We start from the raw sequence: 17103 nt of genomic DNA on the forward strand, positions 1-17103 counted from the left end.
TTACCATCATTGTAAACTTGATTTAGATTTAAATTATTAGGATGATCTTAGGATCCAAAATTAGATCTCAAGATGTCAGAGTAGCGAACCACAAGTGACAAATCGGACATCTGCGGAAATTTAGAAACCGTGTTTATCAAGGAAAAATTGCTTAAGATTTAAGATTAATGGAACTATGGAATTTGAAATAAATGACGCAAAGGTGAACTTTTGTATCTCCCTGCTTATATCCCCGACTTCTCTTCATTCGACTACGTTATTTTTCAACCTCCGGGACTATAAAAACTCTAAAGTTGTTTAATTAAAATTAAAGTTTTTTTATCTCGAAATTGTATGATACCGCCTGGAAAATTTAAGCATAGACTGAAAAATGTTTGAGTGGGTGGACAATGTATACTTTTTGAAAGAAGAAAATGTAATTAATTGTTTAAATTGTTTTTAAACTAACTGGATTTAGCGGAATATCACTGGTTAAAGTTGGTGTGCTGCTTGGTGCATTAGTGGATGAACGCTGGAATTGATCTGGGTCCGCCTATTCTCGCTCAGACGCGTTTCTAATCAATACCATCTTCAGTTGAAACAGTTTAGATCAGTTGACATTATTTAGTTTGGAATAAGTAGTTAAAAATAGTTGAGTCGTTTCCAATCATGATCTGCCTCATCGCTTCCTCTCAGGCACGTTTTGGCTTCTCCTCAGCTTCAGTGTTGGTTTTGCCCTCTAGTCTTACATTTTGCCTTATTACTACAAACAATTAAGGCTTGTCTACATTTAGATACGAGTTTGTAGACGCATAGTTTGCTTATAGATTACCTGAGAGGCAAAAAAATGTAGCCAGCCTCTTTTTTTACTAAATACTTGCAAATTTTTATTTTTTGTTGTTTACTGGATATTTTTAAAGAAAAATGGTCCTATGGAAACATTGAAGAAAATATTAAGTTTTTCCGTAATCAGTATTTCTTCCTCATGATTTGATCACCGTTTGTTTTCGACGTGGTATCGATTTTATGAGGTTTTGAATGTAGTGCTGTGGGATGTTTTCATACTATTCCAACAGCGCCATTTTTATTTACTGCAAATGCTCTGACATCACTGTGCTACTTTTTGTCCTCTTTGACAACTGGTCTCAAAGGTAGTTCGATAGGGTTTTTAGTAGGAACTACATGCTGGCTACGCCAAACATTGAGTTGAAGCCTGTTCCAAGTAGACACCAACGATCCTAGCTAATGGGGTTTGAAAAATAAGGCATATAAGGAACAACTTCTGATAACACAACTTCATTGTATCGCGGAGCTGTTACGGAATTCTCGATAAAGATCAAGCGACCTTCCGAAGAAATGCCTGCCCAAACCATAACAACACCACCTCCATAGCTTCTCCGGAAAACGTTGAGGGATATATCGCTCTCCTGTTCTTCTCTAAACCCTCTCTCAGCCGTCATAAGACCTCAAACAAAACCTTGACTCGTACGAAAACATATTTAGTCCAATCTTGCTCAGACCAATTGATATGATTTCTTGCGAAACTTAACCGAGATAATCTGAAACTTGACAGAGATTTTGGACCAGTGGGAAGCCTTCTCGCATGGAATCCAGCTTCTGAAAGTCTTGGCCTTACAATGCGTGAACTGACAATCATATTTCTAACTTGTTCACGTGGCTGCTCGATCTCAACAGAGGTAGAATGCCGATTAAGGAGTACATTCGAAACAATAAAACGATCATCTATCTGAGATGTGACACGATGATGACCTGATCCATGCCTTCTTGAGGTGACCGGAAGACCGTTCGGACAGTTGTTCTGGGAATGTTAACCACCCTGGTCATATACGTTTAACTTCTTCCCTAACCATCCCTAACCATCTTCCAACAATGTTACGATTCTAGCCGAATTTATATCAGTTAAAATCATCACTAAAACAAATTTGAAACTTAAAAATGGTGCAGCATAAAAAAATCAAACCACCGGAACGTTGCTTCACAGAAAAGCCAACAGAGAAGACGTTTACTATTCAATAATTTATTTACAACTCCAAAGTGGGAGATTTTACCTGTGTTTTTATCGTAATTTAAATTTGAACAGGCTTTTTTTTGTTGGACCGGCATACGGGCACTACTGGGTCTGTCTTCACTCGCGGGTTTTTTTGTTTGAGTTATTCAAACGCGTTTCGGCATTGCGCCATCTTTTTTTCCAGTTTTTCACTGAAGAAGGCGCAATGCCGAAACGCGTTTGAATAACTCAAACAAAAAACCAGCGAGTGAAGAAAGACCCAGTAGTGCCCGTGTGCCGGTTCAACATGAGTTCACCAACTCGCAGACCAAACCCCATTCATCTACTATAAACGCAAAATATGCGCAGTATAAAAGTTGAAGTGAACTGTGAACTGGGAAATTCATATGTTTCAAGTTACGTTTCAACCTGCAAGGAATGACTCATTATTTGAACGACAAAGTTTCAAGAATTTGAACCGGTCAAACTTTAGCTGATGAACATTTTAAAGGCGCGTTCTCACGATTCAACTTTTGTTGTAGTACTTTGGTAAACTTTACTACTTTTAGTATTAAAGTTGAACAGCAAAACATGAATGGTGAGAACACAGAACAGACCCATTTAAGTGATAATTGCTGATCAGTTCAACATTCCTATGTTGCTTGAGGCGGTATTACTCTTTATTTTTACCTTCTAGTTCTTACTAATCTTATCATTTTATACTTTTCTTCCTATTTCTCTACCCTGGTGGAAATTTCGCTCGCCGTGTAAAACTGAATAGAAAATCAAGAAGTTACTTTTTGACCTTTCAAAAGGCTAAATGTACAGGTTAAAGTGAAAACAGGCATACGTTGAATATATAAGACGCAGTTGTACAACTCGCTCTTTTAAAAAACAATACAAACGAGATTGAAAAATGTTTTCGATGCAAGAAGAAATCGTCTAGTTTAACGGGAGCCGATGTGAAGAAGTCGAAGTAATAACCTGTGATACGAGCATCCGGTGAGTAGCTGGATGAATGAGCCTCCAAGGAGCACGTAGCTGACCACAATCACAGCCCGATCCCCATTCATGCTTACCTTCCATTCCGTCGGCCATTCCATTGCAATTATCAAATTATATAAATTAGTCTCCTATCTTTGGGGATGGGGGAGAAAAAGTCCCGGTAACGCCCTTAAAGCGGATGGGAATGGAAATTCCTTCGTCTCATTTCCAACGGTAGCCAGGAGGAAGAGCCTTCCATTATTTCGTAAAGACGGTAATTTCGTGAGATTTAAGCCCAGGATAAACAAACCAAAAGCAATTTTGGTGCCCTTTGCATATTCAATTTTCAATTAAACCACAGCTCATAACGTAGTGTAAAAGAACCGAAAAGATGAAATATCAAGGAATACCGAAATCTAAAAGTGACTTTTCCTTATAAGTCGAAAATAGACATCCTTTCTTGAGAAATGTCATCGCTGTATTACAATTTTACATGTGATCATATTAAGGGGAACGATTGACCCCTGCTATTTATTTAGGTGGCATATATTTTCATATTGTATTTTTTCTAGAATTGTCAAAAAAAAAAAAAAAAAAAAAATTGGTACTGGTTTGTGTTGATTCTGTGACCAGCAATTCAATGTGCGTTCTAATAGAGCGAACCTTTTTTTCTAATAAAATATTTGTTACCAACTGTATAAAGTAATACATTATCTAATTTTATGGAATATCATACATATTTACAATACACTATGTCATAAGGGGAGTTAGCAACCATTGTTGTTCTTCCAATTTTGCGCAAAGGGTAGTTTTTGGAGAGCAGGTCCCGGACCCATCACCGCTTTAGACATCTGACAGGATTATATGGATGGATTATATTGTACATGGATTGAACTAGTGTGTTGGGATATGGAAATATTATTTTGAAACAGAATATTTGATGGGGATTGAAAAGGACTTTGGATTAGAAGGGCCGAATTCGTTGGATATTGGTAGGTTTTGCTGTGTCCCATAGTTCTAACCCATATGTCCAAATTGTGTTTTGTAGAGTGTCAGTTTGTTTATTGTCGACATCTTAGATTTCCGTCCAGCAAGTAGTATATAGAGAAGTTTGAAGCGTCTTTCTGTCTTTTTATTTATAAGTGTCGGTTCCAGGTTATGCTTGGGTCAAGATAGAACCCAAGGTAGCGTACGCAATTGAGAGGTAAAAATGTTGGGAGCATTTAATTTCGATAATGTTTATCCTCGAAAGTTTACTCCTTTTGGCGATTGGAGTATGCGTGGAGCTCCTCCTAGTGATTGAAGGTACTCACAGTGTCGTCAACAAAGGTTGCAGGGGAGTAAAGGGTGAAGTTAGGATAGCTGATTAGAGGAGAACAGGAGTGGTCCAAGCACAGCGCCCTGTGGCAACCCCCTCCCACAAGACAGTAGTCGGAGTAGCCTGATCCTTGAACTCGGAAAATTCGTTCTATGAGGTAGACCAAACCTATGTCATAACATGTACGCATCTACTACCATATTTGCAACTATGTAATAAATGGTCAAATAATATATTAAATTGGCCTTGTTAATTACTGTGGCAGATCAAACCTACTGTGCCTTACTGATGCGCTAAGGAATTTCTTGTATGTATTTTGCAAAAGTCGATCTTTCCTACGATCGTACGACCCCCCGTCTATGATGTATGTCGACTAATGTTATTGTTCCAAATTCAGTCGGCAGTTAGAAAACTTTCTACTATAAAGATATTTCAAGGTTCTTTCATACGATCCGTAAACGGAGCGACTGTTATAAAACATATTTAAGTTGGTAACACTTTTAGACTGGCAACTATGGGGGCAACTGTTGTATATCACGACTTAAGGTTCACTGCATGAAAATTATTGTGTTAATTATTTATATTTTTGTTAGAGAATTAAAAAAGAGTTAAATGATTGATGCGGGCTACACTAAACCTTAGATTATGTTATAACAACTAGCATAGTTTCCAGTCTAAAGGTGGTAGTAACTTTACTCATGTGAACTGTTTTTTCTCTAATACAAAACATCCACAAAAAATAAACATTTCTTGGGAAAGGACCGATAACAGATTAATTAAGTAGTTAATCCGTGTGGTAAGCGGTATAAAAATTTGTGGTTTGGGTTGAGGTTAAGGGTGAACGGAGTTTAGGCACCCGGATCTCTTTATTTCCAAATCGATTCGTCGTTTCCTGGATTTGTCGGCGATTCATTGCATTTTCCACTTGCCCAAAGTTTGGGAGGGATTTTTTGTTTTCTTCTTGTTTTCTTTTTTTGCTGTTGTCCCCATCCCGTTTAGGAAGAGGAGTGTAGGATGACAAGCCGTACATGGCGTTATACGATACACAACGATTTTCCCCTAGATGGTCTTCCTCCGTCAACTGGTATCAACTTCGCTTGAAAATTTTCGACGGCGATTTAATAATTCGATACGAACCCGAAACACCAGAAGAACAACTAAGCATCCGTAAAAAAATATATTTAAAATATACCACGAACAGGAAATACAGCAAGGTATTTTTGTTTATATGTAAGTTACGCCTGCACAAAGCCCTTAGTTCAGCGACATATGATGTTGCGTCTGTACAGATTCGAAGAATGTTTGTAAGCAATAAACCCTTCCCAGTTCACTATTCCCATTACACTTGTAAAGACAGATTCAGATTAATCATATCCGTGAACAGGAAAGGTTCTTCTCAAATAATAACTTGTGTTTAACTAATAAAGTTCTTTTTAAAAAGACTCTCGTTTAGTCAACACACGTAACTTGTATGTATTTGAGAACTCAACGTATACAAAGGACTTAATAATATTTTTTTAAAATTTATTGGTAGCCTATACAAATTTTACATATTAAAAATTACACTATTTTTCACACGGTCACATCACTAATACCAGCGTTGCACCAGAAGGACACCATCCATGAAAAGCCAGCCAATACTGGCACTCAGTGTGAGGAATTAAAGGGCAAGGAGGTCTTGAGGCTATTGTCATTTAAGGCGAATGCCTCAGGATGAGAGTTCCTAGAGAGAGCTCGAGCAGTATGGTTATGAGCTTATGATAAATTGAGAAGTTGGTGTGAAACTTTTATAATCGGGACGGATCAGTTCGTTGGCAAAATGAATGTTAAGGTCGTTGTGGATTGTAAGTTAATAAGTAAGGTGCTTTGAAGATTTCTCTAATGAAGAAAAATGTACTCAGTGTACGTTCACTTTGGAAAAATGGTCTAGCCCTCCACTGTACATCAACAACAAAGAGATACCGATTTCCATTTAAGTCTAATATTTAGAAACTAAACAAGATAGCAGACTGACACGTTTAATCCTCTCTCCAGACTTAAGAGATAACTTATCAGAAAACTTGGACAACTACGAAAACTGTTAGGACCGAAATCCGTCTTGATAGACAACATTAAATTAACCTTGTACAAGACTACTGCGACCACTTTGTACATATGGAGTGGAACTGTGGAATTCTGGCAAACTATCCAACGTCCAGCGCATCCAAGCTTCCTTGTCAAAAGTCCTCAGACAAATGCTCAGGTAAATCATATGTATTTTCTACGGATAAGAAAAATATTAAATTAAATTACCAGAGGCAGTGTAAATAATTTTCTTATGAAAAATGTACTTTATCTAGAGTCTCCAATTTGGTCCAATCTCCACATTTGGTACCAAAATCGTAGTTTTGAGTGGCGTACTGCGCTAAAATATGAAATTTTGTTTTAATTAACATCTCTTGTTGATTCATAATACACGGCATACGCTTAATCAAATTATAAAATGATTTAAATTAATTGCATAATTTGTTTCAAAACGTCGCGACTATTTTCTCAAATAACACTCAATGACATGGAATCGTGAAAATTCGGCCCACAATACAAATGTGAAAGAATATTTAATGTTTGACAAACAAAAGTGAAATAAAAATTGTGTCGTTGAAGCTTGAGTCTTTCGAGAAATCCCAAAAAAATGATCTTAAGTAAAGTTTAGTTTTAACGTTGTCGACTTACTGTGCATATCTTAAACATGTCTCGTACATTACCAGAAAAAGTGCTATTTGAAAAAGTAGACCGAAATTTGGACCAGGCTGAATCGCGCCATAATGAGGTACATCCAAAGCGTCCTTTTATTCGATTTTATTCAAAAATAAAAATTTTATTTGAAGAAGTTGGAGAAGATTGCGCTTTTTCGAAAAAAAATGTTGGGAAATAGATTTTTTTTGCAAATAGCTTGAGGTCAGTTGCATTAAATTCTCCAAATTAAAAATCGTTTGCACGGTTGAATTCACTGTTATAAAATGCACATTGATGAGAACTTACAATTAATTAAGGTTTTTAGTTGAGATGAAAAAAAGCTAATGGCACGAGAGGGATTCGAACCCACGACCTTCGGCTTGATACGCCGCTGCTCTACCACCTGAGCTATCGTGACCTCGATCCACCCGGACATCAACTCCCATCTCAACCCCACCTTATGAGTTTTCCCTCCTTTTGCCATTTTTCAAATGTCGTGTAATCGGTTTGGATTCTCGACGACAATTGAAAACACTTCACTAAAGCTCTCCATGGCAATTTCAATTGTCGTCGAGAATCCAAACCGATTACACGACATTTGAAAAATGGCAAAAGGAGGGAAAACTCATAAGGTGGGGTTGAGATGGGAGTTGATGTCCGGGTGGATCGAGGTCACGATAGCTGAGGTGGTAGAGCAGCGGCGTATCAAGCCGAAGGTCTTGGGTTCGAATCCAACTCGTGCCATTAGCTTTTTTTCATCTCAACTAAAAACCTTAATTAATTCTAATGATTTAATTGGTCAAGCGGACCACGAAATTAGTGAATTTGATGAGAACCTTGCTTTTTACATTAAAACAATCTGTACAAATTATGTAGCATCTGTACAAATGATTGTATTTTATGCTATCATTATGGAATGTGATGAAATATGATTTTATCGTTTACATATCCTGAGGGGAGCCAGCAACCATCGTAAACCCTCTATAAGAAATAATTTCATGCATGTTAAAAAAATTAGTAGATTTTTAAATATACTGTAATTGGGATTTTAATAATGCATAAATGACCAAATAATAGTACAGTAAATATATTGACAAAAGACAGATATTTTTCACGCCAACCAATTTTATTTCTAACTCCTTGGGCTATTTTCGTCATAGTAGGTGATTATTTCAGTACAATTAGAAACTTGTAGAGATGTCTTTTATATAAATTTTTTCTTTATTTTTAATTTAATTTTATTTTAAGAAACAAATACAACTGTAGACTCCCAGGATAATACCTTTATTCACCACGCAAAATAATTGGCAACTTAGTTGTCATTAGTAGTCTTATATATTACACTACTGTAGAAAAATAAAAACACTACGACTGATATATCTTTTATGTAATTCAATAGAAGAGAATTGGGGGGCGTCGGTGGCGTGCTTTGCCCAAAACGTAAAATATGTCCTTTGGGGCTTCGATGGCCGCAACGGTTTAGGCGTTGACACAGCGCTCATCACTGTAAGGTAAAGGTCCCGGGTTCGAATCCAGCGGCCCTGCATTCGAATCCAACATATTTACAAATGGGCTTTTAAAAATAAAAATTATAAATGGAATTATAAATTATGCTTTATATTTGTCAATTACAAATTAAAAACCTTGTTTATCAGGTTACATCAATTGAAATTCTTCCTGGTTCTTCAATGAAAACGATTTTAATCGAAGTATATTTGCTGAAAAAATCAATCTACTTCATATTCTCACTTTTTAAGTATTGTCTAAAAAACATTTTCTAAAGATCGATTTATACGTGAAATACTTTTTTAATGAAGGTATTGCAACTACAAGGTTGCAAGAGCCCTCGGGGTGCTGGTTATTTTATTCTATTTTTTTTTCTTTTGAACTAGCCTATTTTTATGATGTCGCGGGGCCGCTGGATTCGAACTCGGTCCTTTACCTTACAGTGATGAGCGCCGTGTCGATGACTAAACCGTTGCGGCCATCGACGCCCCAAAAGACATATTTTACGTTTTGGGCAGTCAGGTGTCTACTAAAAAAAATGAAATTTTCCGTTTTATTTTAAATTTTGTTAGAAAGCACGGCTGATCCCTGAACACTTGTAATAGATACGAATTAATTCACTTTATTTTATTGTCCACTAACATGTTTTGTGTTGTCGCCTCGGGTTAAGTTCTCCGGTTAGCGGAAAGAGAAGGGGCGTTTTTTCCACTCCAGGTCCGATCTGGAGATACAGTTTAACGCCTAATTGGATGACTCGACCCTATTCATGCCCCAAAGGTCGAGGAACTCTCGGAAGGCCTCAAACAAGGGCGAAAGATTGATAAAAGATCCACAAATTCGAAATGATCGAAGTTACATCTTAGTTTGTGCGAACGATATTTTTTTTTGTCGTGGAAAAAGTCAATAAGGAACTGGGTACAATTTTCGAGGAGAGTTTTCCAGTTCAATGGCTGGCCTTGTCACGGTTCCTCGTGGAGGAAAAACTCGAAGCAAAAAGTTTTATAAATTATTATTTATAAGTTTTAACTCACAGAATATTCGAGAGAAAGGGAAGTGCAATCAAGGGCGTTTATATATTTTTCAAAGACACTATATTTCATTTGTTATTTATTGTACTTCTTGTATTCTAAAAACAACAATTAAGTTTTACAATGTAGATTTACCAAAAGAATGACTTAAGTTTGTACAACGTACGTGTGGTGGATCCCATAAACAGTTTATGGATCTGCCAATATTCCTTCATATAAATAATGTTTGTTTGATTAAATTATTACTAACGATATTTACTAAAAGAAAGAAACACAAATTCTTGAGGCTGTAAATGGAAATATATTGATATAAAAATAGTTTGAAATGTAATAAAAATTCATGAGACAAAAGGTCCAACCAAGGACATTACAGTTTAATGTTTCGCGTTTTGCTTTATTACCAATATTAATAGTTCCTTTATGGTCATATATGAAAAACTATATTGCAATTAATGTGAAATTTTCTTTTTGGCTTGGACTGATGAACCTGTAGATTGTTCATTTCCGATCCTGGTCCACCTATCCTCGCTGTTTTTGTCTGCCAAGTTCCGGCTTCTCACATTTTAAATATTAATCCATTTTTTTAGTGGTCAATTGACCAAGTTACTTCTTTCAATTAATTATTCTTTTTTATGTAAGGTTTTGGTTGAAATGAAAAGGTTAGTGTCACGAGCAGGATTCAAACCCACGACCTTCGGCTAAATACGCCGCTGCTCTACCACTTGAGCTATCGTGACTTCGATCCTCTCGGGCTTTTCACTTATGCTTATTTTACTTATTCTTATCTTTTGTATGCTAGCGAAATATGAAAGGGTGTTGTCGTTAAACTGGAAGAATGACGGAAATTCAAACTATTTTTTTAAATTGTGTGATTTTTTCATCCGGTCTGAGATGGTGGACCTGTAGTTCGGCCGGGTTCGAACATTTTCTTCTACTTATCTTCTCTATTTTTCCAAGACCCCATCTTCAGAACTATATCCTTAAGCGAGAAAAAGGTAGGAAACACACCCACCATTGACAATAAGCAGAAGCTGAACCGTGTTTGACACACAAAAACAGCAAGGATAGGCAGACAAAATTTTCACGGTGGGAGTTGCAAATATAGTCAAAATATAGACACAAAATATAGTCAATCCCTGTGAAAATTTTAGGCGAATTTTAACAATAATGATGTTTTCGAATTTAAACATATACATCGACAAAACCAAATCTCTTCTATAGCAATAATTAGCTAATAAAAATACATACACATAAGCAGGAAGGACAAACCAACAACCAACCTTGACAGAGCAAAACAGCAAGGTATCAAACCCAATGATTGGAAATAGCCTAAATATTTTGTTCCAAGGGCTAAATACGATGAACTGTTTTTCACTGAAGATGGCATGCATAAGCAGAAACGCATCTGGTAGACAAAAACACAGACTCAGAGTGATCAGTGCCACTCAGTGAACATGTGTTCATCAACCACTCCCTCACCAACCGGCTAATTATTGTCGGAACATTTTACGTTATTTAGGCAACATGTTTTGATTGAAACCCGCTTTTCAAGCCTAACTTGCTTTGTCATATATTAAAACATAAGAAATTAAATACAGGTTAGGGTTTGATTCCTTAAAATCCAAACTTGACAATAACGATGATAAATAGTTATGATTTATATTTTAAATCCATTATATTTCGTGGGCCGATTGACCAAATAACTTCTGTCAATTAACAAATCTTTATGTAAGGTATTGGTTGAAATGAAAAAGGTCTATGTCATGAGCGGGATTCGAACCTACGACCTTCGGCCAATACGCCGCTGCTCTAACCACTTTAGCTATCGTGACGTCTATCATCCCCATATCAACCTACCTTTTGAATTTTCCTTTCTTTTTGCCATTTTTTTACATTTTAACTTAATAATGATAACTAGTCAAAAACTGGTGGGAAGTATTGGGATTTACTGAAGAATAAGTTTTTTTGGATTGTCATTCTTCCAAGAAGCAGCAGTTCATGGACTTTCGGAGGTATGGGGGAGATTTTCGGTCCCTGGGAGTATCAGGCAATTAATGGAAAAGTTTGAGTTTTTCTTCGGTCCACTCTCTCCCAGGTCTGAGAGAAACCGATAGAATCTTCCCGTGCATGAATTGAGTGAAATCCGCACATAGACGAAGAGAAGTCGAAGCATTTTTTCCCCGATGGTCCAACCTAATTGCACGGCCGAGCGGAGTCGGAGAATCGGGTTGGCGGGCCGGGGAAGGGGCAAAAAAGACGAAGTCGCCGGAGCGGATCTTCATGAGCATGCTAAGTGTTAGTCCGTCATGATTGCCGGCTCGGATGACCGTCTAAAAAGTCAACAATTGTCGGCAGTGCACGGCTAATGGCGCCCTGGAACGTGACACAATGCTACTGTTGCTCAGATTAGGAGCCGCACGTAGAAAATAGGACGTAACACTCCCCCGCCTCTTTGGCCCTAAACAATATCCGCCCTCCTTTCTCGGAATAGCCGAATCATCATCCTTTGTCTTATCTTCGATCCGTCCTTCTACTTTACTCATGGGTCAATCCAAGTTCAACGAAAGCAACATTCAACCAGTTCAAACTCAGATTTTTCTTACAATTTTTTAATTTTTCGAAACGTTCTATACCTGATATCATAAATATTTGATGATTATCCTTAACCCATTTAGTGCGCTTTGTTAGCGGCGCAACAATCTTTTACAAAAGGATCTCGGTAATTTGTGTGTTATTACCCGCTAAAATGAAAGTTAAGACTTTGAGTAAGACTTAATGGAAATTTTTAATATTATCCTATACATATTTGTCTGTCATTCCAATTCTTAGCCTGGTCTATAGAACCTTAAGAATGATGATGATGATGAAGATCATATAAGGATTACAAATTGTAAAAAGTTAGGGTTATCGCCATGTTTTCGACATATATAATGATATCCTCAGGGTAGCAAAGGTTCTCCATCACAGAATGGATCCGTAAAAGACAAAAGGAGAAGTGTGAACTCTATGGACGCTAGACTTATGCTAAACCATCATCAAGACAAGCAAACTCACTTCTACAATTAGAGAGGGCTAAACTCAGAGGACTATTGGTCATTGGCATCTGCAAAAACACAACATGGGTATATTCAACGATGATCCTATTTGTAAATTGTACAATGAAGAAGAAGAAACAGCCACACATATCATTTTCGAATTTGAAACAACCGCTCAATGGATACATAACCTGGGAAACAAAGAAAAGCCAAATAATGGATTTGCAGCAACGATAGTCAATGACCTAATACTTCTTATTTTCTTAGTGGAAGGATCAAGTCGATTGCACTGAACTAAGGAACTAGGAAAGTTCTGTAAGTCAGAAAGCTGCAGTGCTTGGGGTACAAAACCCCCATTTCCTAGTATTCATCCTCATCATCTCTTTATGTTGTGGCTGAATCCGTTCACTTTTCATAACCTTCATAATATTATAACCCTGAATTTTTCGTTTCCGTGACAGTATTTCTTTTCTAAAACTTCATATAAATGATATTTACTAACAGTACTGCAAAATGCTTTAACCGTTGGTAAAAACCTACATTTTAATAAAACCAAACTATATTTTATTTGTGAGATTTATTTTTTGTGAGAAGTTTGACAGTCCAAAATTATGAGAACAGGAAGGCCAAAATGATCGGAAATAACCGCAGACCCCGAGAGGAAATCTCAACATTGTTATGTTTACTCTAATTATGTTTTTACCTATTCGTATTTCGGCTTAAAAGCCTATTTCATTTTTATTTTATTCCTTACGTATCAAACGGTAGATAGGCGACCATACCAGAGTAGTAAAAAACATAAATAGAAATAATAGAACGAATACTTATAAAGGAAAAAGTTAAAATAAACTATAGATCTAGGAGTACAAAACCGATCTGCATTTCCTGACGAACGACCTGAGATAGTCATTCAAAAGGCGAGCAATTGTGGACCACGTACTATCAAGTCCATAGGAGGTCCGGTGAAAATCCATTTGGTAAAGTGGGCTCTTCCTCAGGGTGCGCTGAGGGACCATTAAACGAACGTGGCGTCGATCGAGTTATTAAGCACCTTCCAACCGAAGGGTAGGAAGCTAATTTTCCTTCGAAGTTCGATTGAGTCCAACTTGAAGTTTGTGCGGCAGAAGTAATAGTTATCGCCCGATTCATGACCAGTACTCTAGGAGGAAATAAATTTAAGAGCTCGGTTCTGATCCTTTCCTGATGTCGCCTCGGTGCCCATACAATCTCCCCTTATTCCAAAATGCGATAAGGAATTGAGGAAGGAAATGAGGCCTTTAAAACGAATGGATTAATAAATTCAGCAGTCATTTTCTAACCAAATCCGACGTTACCGTTCGCTTTTGTAACAATTGTTGTTACAATTGTCGATATGAGTATTGGAGCTAAATTAGACTCTAAGTCATCCATAACATCAACAGGCTGCACGTTGATATTATTGATGTAGTACTGGAAGGCAAAAGGATTGTGATTTAACTTGGAGAAATGATCGAATTTCCATTTACTTTGATTAAGGAAGATCAGCCATCAGCAAAAACTAAGCAAACTTAAAGGTAAGTTCAACATCGTTGAAAAACATCAGAAATAAAATTGGGCCTAGGTTGGAGCGCTGCGGAACACCACAGTTTCGGCGATGCAGAGAAAGATCTACCATTGAGGTAAGAAGCCAACCAGCTGAGAAGAAGGTTTCTCACCCAAAAAGCTTTGAATTTTTAGTAAAATTGAATGATCGACTTGGTCAAAACTTTAGATATGTCGGCATAAAAAGAATCAAGAAATCTATTCTTTAAAGTATCCAAGAAACCAAGAAATTGAATTGAAAATAAAAACATACATTATATGTATATACATATATATATATATAATTTTGACATCAACCAAATTGAATACTGGTTCTTAATCTCAAAATTCTTTGCTTAAGCGCTGAAGATGAACTTTAAGCCCGAAGTATTATTTATTGTATGCAACTAGGAATTTTCCTATCAGATCTGCCAGGGCTATCCGTCAGATAAGAACGCAACCTTCAGGATCACCTTCAGGAGAAGATCATGCTGTGACCGCCCTTCACAAGGAAATACAGTCAAAAAGTCAAGTTTGTAGTCAAGAAGTTTCAATATATAATTTTGACAGAAACCAAACTGAATATTGATAGGTAATCTCGAATTTCTACGTTTGGCCTGATGAAGATGGGCCTTTGGGCCTGAAACGTTCAATCCTAAACAAATCAGCTACTAGGCCTGGTTTCTTTTTACCCCAATACAATTCATCATAAGAAAAGCACATTCCATCTCACCATGGACTTAACAATACTATAAAAACATATAGATAATTGGGTCAAGATAGGTGGGAAATAACGTACTGTTCTTAATTGTTAAGATGTAATTAAAATGTATTCTATCACACGATTAATTGGTACGTTTCACATTTTGTCGTACGAGAAATTGAAAAGCTGAAAGCTTAAGATTTCAAATTTTAATCAGAAAAAAGTCTGAATCCTATTATTGTGTTGTCACTCCGAAACAGCCACTACTTTTTTTATTTCGGCTAGATTTCCCTTTAGATAATTCTAGAAAGCTAGGAGTTGTAAGCAAACACCGGCTAAAAAATCATTACACACTTATTTATCTCCAGTGATACGGTACGTGATTATTTCATAACTATATCTGCAATGATACGTGTGAAACGAAAGTAGCAAAAGTCCCCCACCGGACGAGAAAATGATGCGGTAGAAGACAACAGTAGCTGCGGGTTTCAAAAAACCGCACATACCAAATCTCCGTTACGCCACCATCGCCCGACAAATTATTTGAATAGCCTCTTAATTTGACGTACAAGAAAGAAAAGTCGTCATCGGAACTTTTCCCCATTGTCAAATAGATAATGTATTCATAAGACCTATTTTTGTTATGGAAAAATGTCTTTAGCGTTCTTCCAGATGTAATGATAAAAATGTGGGTTGTCGGTAGGATTTCGATTAGAAACGATTATCTTTTTAGTGTAAGCACGAACCCGTCCAATTTGGTTTTTTTTTTACTAAACCGCTGATATTAATCGGCTGTGAAGTTTTGGCTTGATGCGGCCAGAGTTGTATCGGGCAAAACGAGCCGGTAACAACCGAGGGTCAAGTTTTTTTAACGTTCAAGCTGATATTTATATGATGATATTTTTGAGTCGAATGCAGAGGATTTTTCGATTCAACCTGAATTCAATACGAACAGGAGTTGCACGGTCCGTCGATCACGCAAGATAGCTAGGATGTTTTGTACCGCTGGTTGCCCCCGGCGCTTTCCCATGGCCCAAATTATTTTCCACAAGGGAGAAACCGTCGCCAGATGTTTCGGTCGGCGTTCGTTTTTCCCTCGGAACTGAGCTGTTCTTCTTCCCTCGGAATTTTACAAAGTCGCCGTCGTGGAATTTCGACAATCCGCTCTTGAGAATCGTTTTCGTATTGGGAAAAAAGGAAACCACACGTGAACAGCGAGACGATAACCGCATTCACGACCGAGACATATAAGCCTGGATCCAATTTGGGAGTTATTACTATCGAACCACCTGTGCTCATACTCAACTAGAGATGATAGGGGCCGGATTATGTAGATTGGTGGGGGAGGATGGCGCAATGACTTTCTACCGTAACGAAAAATGTGAATCAGGTCGTGATCGTTTCTTCATTTTCCCATTTCATAGTAGGAGACCCGGCACCTCGTTCTGAAAGATTCATTTTCTAGAAATTGGCTACCATCCTACTCAATGATGCTCATAGTCATGGATTTACACTTTTATAAAAGTATGAAGGAAAATGTAAAACTGCCGGACTGTACAATTTTCTTCCATTTTTTGCCTATATATTTTAATGTGGAATTATTAATAACATCAAAGGAAAAACACTAAAAAAAATTAGGATTGGAGATTTGATGAAAATGAGGAAATCATTATTTTCAGTTATTTCATAGTTAAGTACACTAATCAGTGTCATTGTTGACATTTATGTTGGATTCATCTCACTGACAAGCAATAAAATTTAAATTGTGAGATTTTTTCTTTTTTTTCTTGAGGTTGTCGGGGTGGTCAACAGTAGTTTTGTCATTTCCGATCATTTTTGCTGCCTTTCCTCCCTCTTTATAAGATAACCTAGCTGTTAAAAAAGTTTATATATTTCTTTAATCATAACTCTTGCCAAAATTTTGTACAAAATAAATCTGGATCTATGTCTTGTATTAATTAGTCGGCAGACAGCGAGAATAAGCTGGCCAAAATTATCCGCGACCGAACTAAAGAAACTTTTTACTGTTTGAAATGAACCCTTGAAAGATGAGACAGAAAGAAAATACGAGGCGAAATTGTACGAAATATCTCATTTCATAAATTTTAATAATTTTAGCAATTGAAGATTCAATTGTGAGATTTTTTCTTGGTTTGCGGAGTGATCAACATCTAATTTTGCCATTTCCAATCATTTTTGTCTGCCTATCCTCCCTGTTTATAAGATAACCTAGCTGCTAAAAAAATGTTAATCTGCTTCATTAATTA

At 36.9% G+C, this 17103-nt stretch overlaps 1 protein-coding gene across 1 annotated transcript in view; it reads right to left on the bottom strand.

The window, feature by feature from the left end:
• The window catches only part of LOC106670230 (protein lozenge), a 56913-nt gene that overhangs the window by 1444 nt on the left and 38366 nt on the right, over nt 1–17103 (bottom strand). The gene's annotated exons all lie outside the window — the stretch shown is intronic.

This window comes from Cimex lectularius, unplaced genomic scaffold (assembly GCF_000648675.2).
Source record: "Cimex lectularius strain Harlan isolate CLEC.00 unplaced genomic scaffold, Clec_2.1 scaffold94, whole genome shotgun sequence".
In the NCBI taxonomy this organism is placed as follows: Eukaryota; Metazoa; Arthropoda; class Insecta; order Hemiptera; family Cimicidae; genus Cimex; species Cimex lectularius.